Genomic DNA, 8,647 nt, shown 5'->3' on the forward strand with positions numbered 1-8,647 from the left:
GGCGGGTGGCTGGGCGGGGAAGGGAGCCTCACGCCTCTGCCTGCTGGGCTCTTCCAAGCGAGTCCCGGCCCGCTCCCCGCCCGGCGCCATCTTCGGACTCCGGCCACGCCACCGCACTGAGGGAAGGAGGGAGGGGAGTGGAGGGAGGAGGGAGAAGCGCCCCCGGGGGAGGCTGAGCCCCTTCCTGAAAAGTTCGGGAGGTGCTGACGCTCCTCAGCCCCCCTGTAGATTACGCGCCTGGTTGCCAGGTGACAGCGATCAGTTCAGCTGGAGAAAATGGCTGCTTTGGAAGGTGGACTCTATGGCAATATGCCCCAAGCCCCACCCTCCTGAGGCTCAGCTCCCCAAATATCCAGGTATTTCCCAACCCGGAGCTGGCAACTGAAGAACTATCCAAGATAAGCAATGAGAGCCTTATCCTCTTATTCTTGCAACATTTCAAAGTATTCCAGAGATGGAGTACACTGGTGTCATCCTTTGACTTGGACACTTCGTGTAATGGTTGTCATAGTAACTCATAGTAACTCACTCCTTGGCAGCTTTACCACAATACTGGTTTATCCTGTGTGCCAAATGCAAATAGCATCATAGGACAAGAGGCAATGACATGGCTGTGAAAAGGGTATGTGAAAAGGGGGCTCTGTGGAAAAGGGTATGGGCCCTTGCTTCTGATTTTTCTCCTGGAGATGAACCAGATTCATTCAGGAGACTAACAGTGCAAACCTATGCAGAGTTACTTCAGTCTAAGACCACTGGCCTTATAAGCCCGATAAAACAAAAGCCCAGCGGCACCTTAAAGCCCAGCGGCACCTTAAAGAGTAACAACTTTTATTGCAATATTAACTTTTGTGAGTCACAGCTACAAGCCTAGAAATTGTGCCAGTTGGCATAGAAAGTACTGAGCTAGAAGGACTAATGTTCTGGCTCCATATGAGTTCACGCCATATTTTCATAACTGTATATTATCAGGGTTGGAACACTTTCCCTATGAGGAAAGGTTAAAGTGCTTAGGGCTCTTTAGCTTGGAGAAAAGACGACTAAGGGGTGACATGATCGAGGTTTATAAGATTATGCATGGAAAAGAACAGGTAAAGAAAGAGGTACTTTTCTCCCTTTCTCACAATACAAGAACTCGTGGGCACTCCATGAAACTGCAGAGCGTTCGGGTTAGAACGGATAAAAGGAAGTACTTCTTCACCCAAAGAGTGATTAACACATGGAATTCACTGCCACAGGAAGTGGTGGGTGCTACAAGCATGGACGGCTTCAAAAGGGAATTAGATAAGCATATGGAGCAGAGGTCCATCAGTGGCTATTAGCCACAAGGTATAGCTAGGGGCTCTGGGGCAAGTGATGCTCTGTCTTCTTGGTGCTTGGGGGGGGGGGTCAACAGTGGGAGGGCTTCTAATGTCCTGGCCCCACTGGTGGACCTCCTGATGGCACTGTTATTTCTGGCCACTGTGTGACACAGAGTGTTGGACTGGATGGGCCTTTGGCCTGATCCAACATTGGCGTCTCTTATGTTCTTATGTTCTTAACCCTCCCACAATGTATTTATAGCAAGAAGTTATGAAACTATCTGATTCACCTCAAGAAATGTAGCAGCCCTTATCAGATGATACATAAAAACATAGCAGACTTATCTCCCCATTCATTTCTTTGCCAAAACACTGTGCTATTCAGATCCATTTTCATGCTCTTAGGCATCTTGCGCTAGATGATGCATTCTTTGGCATGTAAACAGACATCAGATCTGATCTTGCAAATGTCAAGAATGACTTCAGGAGCCATATCTTGGAATGGAAGGTGAGCAAAGTTAGCTTGCCGGTATGCAGAACGCAAGTCAAGCAGAACAACAGAAAATCATTAGGTTTCCAAAGTGAGTTTATATTACAAACACAGCTGGCCAATGATCATCTTAAATCCTCTACATCTTTATTAAGGTGGTTGTTTCTCAAATGCAGACATGCTGTTTTTCTCCCCCTTATCCTTAGCTTCTTAAATTGCAATTTCATGGGCACATGCATTCACAGCATTCCCAAGATAGGTTGTGCTCAAACACGTTTGACTGGGCTGACTGTCACGTCTCATTATGTGATGTAACATGATTACACAGTCTGATGAACAAACTTGATGTGACACAAAAAAACTTGAAGGGGAAAGTCTACGGATACTGGATCAGAAGCCCAAGTTGCCAAAGAAAAAGTGACTTGTGAAGTTTTCTCTTCTGCAAAATTTTAAAGATACAATCAAACTAACATAGGGATGCCAGACTGTAGGTGGTATCTAAGGATCTCCCAAAATTACAGTCATCTCTAGACTACAGCTTTGGCATTGTGCCCCACTGAGGTTCCTGTCCTCCCCAGGCCCCATCCCCAAATCTTCAAGGGTTTCCCAACCTGGAGCTGGTAACCCTACATGGGGGGGTTACCCTACACTGGTCACACACCAGTGACCAGAAGGGACTGGACAACCCTAAATTAACAACCAGTAACTTGTTTTAAAAAAAGACAGAATAGCATCATTGCTGTAAACCAAGCCACCTGTATTACTGATGTACAGTCAAGCCATACTCACCCCATCAGCTTACACTTGGAGATGCTGGATTGAATTTTTGCTCAACCATCTGGTCCCCAGGGTGAGCGTGGAGGATGAGGAAGGAAGTTCAGTTCATGAAGTCAAAAAGTGAACTGAAACTGGAGCATTGGAAGAAGAGAAGAATTGTTTCGCTGGCATCCTTAAATCATTCTACTGTTTTTATCTGCTCATCTGGATTCAGAATGCTGGAGGAGAATGAATTGTGCAACTTGAACCATGTGCAGGCAGTAGAAGCTCTTGTCATACCAGGTCTTCACACCAATCCATCACTCATGCTGTTCTGTGATCCACAGACCTTCCCATCCATCATGCAGCTGGTTTGCTAGTGCTTCGTAATTGTTTTCTGAGACCATAGTATTCTTCATCACTTCCAGTGCAAAAATCTGCTTATTTCCTTTACAGCATTAGACGTATAAATGTTCTTTACAAGGAGACTCTGGGGATCAAACAATGGGAGATCTCTCTGATAGGACCTTCCCCATGGACTTATGGTGATGGCTCACACCAGAAAATTTTCTGCTGTTTTGTGGCTGAAAACAAAGGGACATGAGATTAGTAGATATGCCGCAGTTAAAGAATTAAATCCCCATTCCCCTTCCACGTGCCCCCAGTCTGAATCAGAGTATTGGATAGCTTTATCTGCACTTAAAAATGCTGGAAAGATTCAGTCATAAGTCTTCTAGCATGTTGTCTGTTTTGACCCTCAGTACAGTAGGTGGTTTCAAGATCATGAACAGTGTATCATGCAGAACCCTTTCTCTCAACTTTGTGCCTTTACACATGAATGGGCCAACAGTTTGAAACAGAATAAAGATCACACCAGAATATATTCACTTCAGCATTTTTTTGTCAAATACAATATTCTTAGAGTGAAATTACAACTGCAGTACAGTTGTTGAATTTATACCATTATTGGCAATAGACCTTCTACTCTTATCCTTTCTCAGAAATCACAAATTGAGGTGTTTGATAGGTGCTTCCCCTCCTCGACATTATGACACATTAAAAATTTGCAGATAAAAACCCCAATTTATCCTGGATGAAGTCACAGGCAATAGTTTTTAAAAGAATTGAAGGTCATACAATAGAATCATTTTTATTTGTCCACGTTCATTTGTTGTGTTCTGCTTCTGGTCACTTCTGGTCAAATAGGACTTGCAGGGTTTTTAAACATAAGAAATTAGCAGTATAGGTGTGGTTCCCACCTCCCAAAATGAATGAATGAACAAATGAATTAACCAGTCATTTTAAAACTCTTTCGCAATTTTCAGAGTAAGAAAATATTTTAAAGGGAATTTCTTGGGCTTAACTCATATGATAAATGTAAAGACAAAGGTCTTCAGAATAAAATGGATTTTTGTCAGCAGCAGTACTGCCTACTTGAATATGAATACTTTACTAGCCAAGAAAGACATGTTGGGAGAAATCTGGCTTATTGAACCCTGATGTTACAGGAACATTATGATCTAGTCTCTCAGTATGGGCTGAAGGCTTAGAATTCTATGACTGCATGTAATATGTTTTATCTGATGCCCTGGGAGCAGAAGGTGTTCATGGATGGACCTTTTCCACTTCTCCCTCTCTCTACCGCCTGTCGTGCGAAATGGCGGATACACAGGGGTCATTTCGTAGAAAAAGAGCTAGGGGAACTCATTAGCATAACTCATTAGTATAAGCCTCACCCCCTGACATCAGGGGCCCGGCGGTGGACCTGCAAGGCCAGCGGGAGTGCGAGGAAGCCCTGCCAAGGCCCTCCCTGGCCCCAGGCAGGCAGGGGGTGGGGAGAGGCGGGGAGGAAGCAACTTACCCTCCCTCTTCTCCTGCCTCCTCCTGGCTGAATGAGGGCTGGAAGCGGGGAGGTCGGAAGCAGGGGCGGGGCTTCGTCATGTGCCCCGCCCCCTGCACCTCACCCGGGGGAACTGTGGTCCCCTGCGTTCCCCCCCGAAATGACCTCTGCGGATACATGTCTAATGCGTGTCACCTAGTACACCTCAGTTCCACCTCGTGGGGTTGGCCCCTTACTATAGGCTGTGGAAAGGGTGCAGAACTAAGGCCAGAGGTGTCCCTCTAAAGGAGCAGGGGTTCACTCTTTGAGACACGGAGGGACCCTTACTCTCCCTGTACCTTGGAGTGGCCCAGAGTGTGCTAATACTTAGTTTCCATTGTTATCTTGGTATGTGCTTGTCTATCTTTAGAAAATAAGGATTTGCATTGTGGCCTTTCAGTTTTCAAGCGCCTGGCTGGCCGAGCCCCTCCATATTTAACCTTGTACTAACTCTAAAATAAAAGCAGCAGTGTTGAAGAATTTCATTCTGTGAGTGAGAGTGTCTTTAGCTAGAGGCCTGCTCCTTTAGTGGGACACCTCTGGCCTTAGTTCTGCACCCTTTCCACAGCCTTTGGTAAGGGGCCAACACCACGAGGTAGAACTGAGGTATACTAGGTAACACGCATTAGACACGTATCCACCATTTCGCACGACACCGCCCTCTGTGCTCTTGCCTACAAAGCTACATGTGAGGGTTGAGAATCTTCATGAACAGAGTGGGATGCAGTTTTGGTAGGGGAGAGAGGTCCTTTCTGCACAAATTCTTCTGCAGGCTAATCAAGAACTTGTTCAAGAGTTCTAAAAACTCATTGAATTTCAGCTGATTCTTGCATTTTGAAGAAAGTTGCCTGCTACTCCCAGTAGTACAACCTAGGGAGTTTTGACTCTTCAAAGCTTATACCCCCACCCCAAATCTTGTTGGTCTTGAAGGTGCTACTGGACTCCAATCTAGCTGTTCTACTGCAAACCAAATGGCTACCCTCAGAAACTATATTTGACTGAGACATGGTGGACTCTTCTACCATCACCCTTCCTGAAACTAGTGTTGCCACCTCCAGATTGGGAAAAAAATTGGTGATTTGGGGATGGACCTTGGGGAAGGCTGGGTTTGGAGAAGGTAGGGACCTCATCAGGCTATAATGCCACTGAGCCTGCCCTCCAAAGCAGACATTTTTCTGTAGTCTGGAGATCAGTGGACATTTCAGGACATCTCCAGCCCCCACCTGAAAGTTGGCAACCCTACCTGCCACCTATTTTCCAGTGACTGCTACCTGGTACCACAGCCAATTTTCACCAAACATCCTCTGCTACTATTGCTGCTGTGCCTAACTGGTCAAACCAAAGTACTTCCCTTCAAGACCATCACCAACAGAAGATTCACTACAGTAGGCATCTTACCAAAGAAACTGATTCTCATGTTTCACTTAAATTTGTTGCTCTGGAGATACTAGTGAGAAATGCCTCTGGTTTTTTTTGTGCTGCTTTGCAAGTACAAAATTACACCTATAATTTATGGCCATTGTTTCTTACCAATCTTCCAATGAGCACTCTAAATTGTGTATTATGCTCCCATTAACTGTGTGTGATAGGTTAGGTCACAAGATTGTGTGATACTTAGAAGAACCACTCAGGGGCTTTACAGCTGAGAAAAGATTTGAATTTCTACACTCCTCTGCTACAGTCCTTAAGGAGGGGTAATGCTTTGATTTCTTTTTTTGTTACTTGCAGAAAAACAAATGTGATGAGTCCATTGCTTTTGGTACATAAACTTTACCATTATCAGGGGTCATTTCCTGCAGGAGCACACAGGAGCGGAGCTCTGGCAGTAAAGAGTGCAGGGGGCGGGCACATGCAACAAGCCCCACCCCCTGCTCCCAGCAGCCCTCAGTCAGAGCAAGAAGCAGCCAGGTAAGTTGCAGACCTCCCGCCGGCCCCTCCGGCCCAAAACAGTCCAGTGGCACCTTTAAGACCAAGTTTTATTCAGGTACAAGCTCTCCCTTCTCTGCGAGGACAGATCTGCACGTCTCCCCCCCCAATACCTAGCAATCCAAAACAGTCCAGTGGAGCCTGAGCGGTGGGTGTTGCCTTCTGACACACTTCCAGTGATGTTAGGGGGTGTTGCATATGCAAATAAGTTATGCTAATTAGGTATGCTAATAAGTTATACTAATGAGCTCCTGCACCTCTTTTTCTACGAAATGACCCCTGACCATTATCACATTCTAAAGTGCTTCCCTTGGTGTACTAAAGTAATGGTGTGTGTGGGGGAGAACTCTTGGTAATTGTATTTTGCCTTTGAAAAATGTTTCCAAAGCAGCTGAGTGACAAAATAAATAAATGAATATTTAACTACTTGGTTGGTTTGAACAGCACTGCACAATGTTCTTCATCTTCTATAAAAGGGGCAGATGCCCTGATACCTTTCTAACAGGCTACTATCTGAGCTGACCACTTCAATCCAGTTTGGTCTCATGCACAGAATCCTTAGAAACAGGTCAGAATACATATAAAGGGAAGGAGATTTAAAGGCAGTTTAGGAAACTGTCTAGAATTGCCAATGGTGAACTTGTGGCATACATGTCTCACTTTTATAAAAAAGAAGAAGAAGAAGAGAAGATGAAAAAGTTAAAATGTTTTTGCATACTTAGAGAAAACCTGTTGATACTACTAGGTGGATGCTAAATGAAGTAAGTAATTAAATAAAGGCTCCCTCACCAAGGAAATAAGTGTTTCTAAGGGGGTTAAACAAGGGTGCGTCCTTGCCCCTTCACTTTTTAACCTTTTTATTTCTGATTTATCATCCTCCTTGGATAGGGTTAATGGCCATCCACCTAAATTAAACATGACTGCAGTTCCGGTTTTGCTCTACGCGGATGATGCGGCCATCCTCTCCTTTACAAGGATCGGTCTCATACGCTCTCTATCCGAGTTTAATGCTTACTGTTCCCGGAATTGCCTTTCCATTAACTTTGACAAGACAAAAATATTGTTTTTTTCTAAATCATGGAAATGTAACCATTGGTCAATAGCGGGAAGAGAAATACAGCAAGTAAAATACTTCCGGTACTTAGGAGTGCTATTTTCATACAACTTAAGCTGGTGCTCGCATAGAGAACACTCCCTGACTTTGGCTAAGAATAAGGCTGCAGCCCTAATTCGGTTTTTTTTCCAAAAGGGCAACCAATTTGTACCGGCTGCGCTTAAGATGTTCCAAGCAATTGTTATATCTCGTCTGCTATACGGGATCCCTGTTTGGATCCAGTCTTTCAATAAGAGAGTTGAGAGCATTTACTCCAGCTTTCTGCGTAGGATTCTTGGTGTTTCCAACTCAGTGTCACTCTTTGCTCTTTACAAGGAGCTGGGTCTTCACTTGGTAGAATCTCGGGCTTGGATCATTACGATCAAATATTGGCTTCGGCTTTACTTTCGATCTCCCCCTGCTAGCCTAATGGCCCAACTTTTAACTGACCCCTATATATCAGAGTGGTCACAGGCCATAGTGAAAAAGGTGGGTACCCTAGGTATTGACCTGGAATCCCTCTATAACTGTGGTGAGGTCGCAATCTTGCAGGTGGTCAAGAGGAGAATGTGGGATATAGAGGCGCAGATCATTAATGCCGGTAGTCTTGGGGTCTGCTCTCCCTATTCATTACCCCTCCTTCCCCTACATACATCCATGGTACCTTATATTGCTAATCTGACAATCCCAGTTTTTAGGAGGGTTTTTATGCTTGCAAGGTTCAACCTTTTCCCTTCAGTAGTGGTCTCAGGTAGATACAGGGGTGTCCCGTATAAGGATAGACTCTGCAACTGTAATCTTGGGGAACCCGATTCTGTTACCCACATTCTTTTTCGCTGTCCTAAATATTCCGCTATGCGCAATATCCTGATTCGTCCTCTCTTCCCTATGCAGAGAGACTTTCTGGATAGGGACTTATCTTTTTTCCTAGCAGACAAGAGTCCAGCAACAACACTATCTGTCGCAGAATTTTTGACCTATGTATGGAAGTCACGAGTAATACTTTGTAAATCTTGTAAACCATGTTAGGACTGTTTTGTGTTTTTTGAGATATTGGGAATTTTGATTGATGTTGTTCTTTGTACCTACCCTTAAACTCTCACCTGTTTGATTTATCTATGGTATGCCAAATAAAGGTTCTCTGTTCTCTCTTAAATAAATGCATTAATAGAAGTGGGTCAGAGCAACTTAAAAAACAATACTAA

Source organism: Gekko japonicus, unplaced genomic scaffold (assembly GCF_001447785.1).
Source record: "Gekko japonicus isolate JY-2015 unplaced genomic scaffold, Gekko_japonicus_V1.1 scaffold17, whole genome shotgun sequence".
Lineage (NCBI taxonomy): Eukaryota > Metazoa > Chordata > Lepidosauria > Squamata > Gekkonidae > Gekko > Gekko japonicus.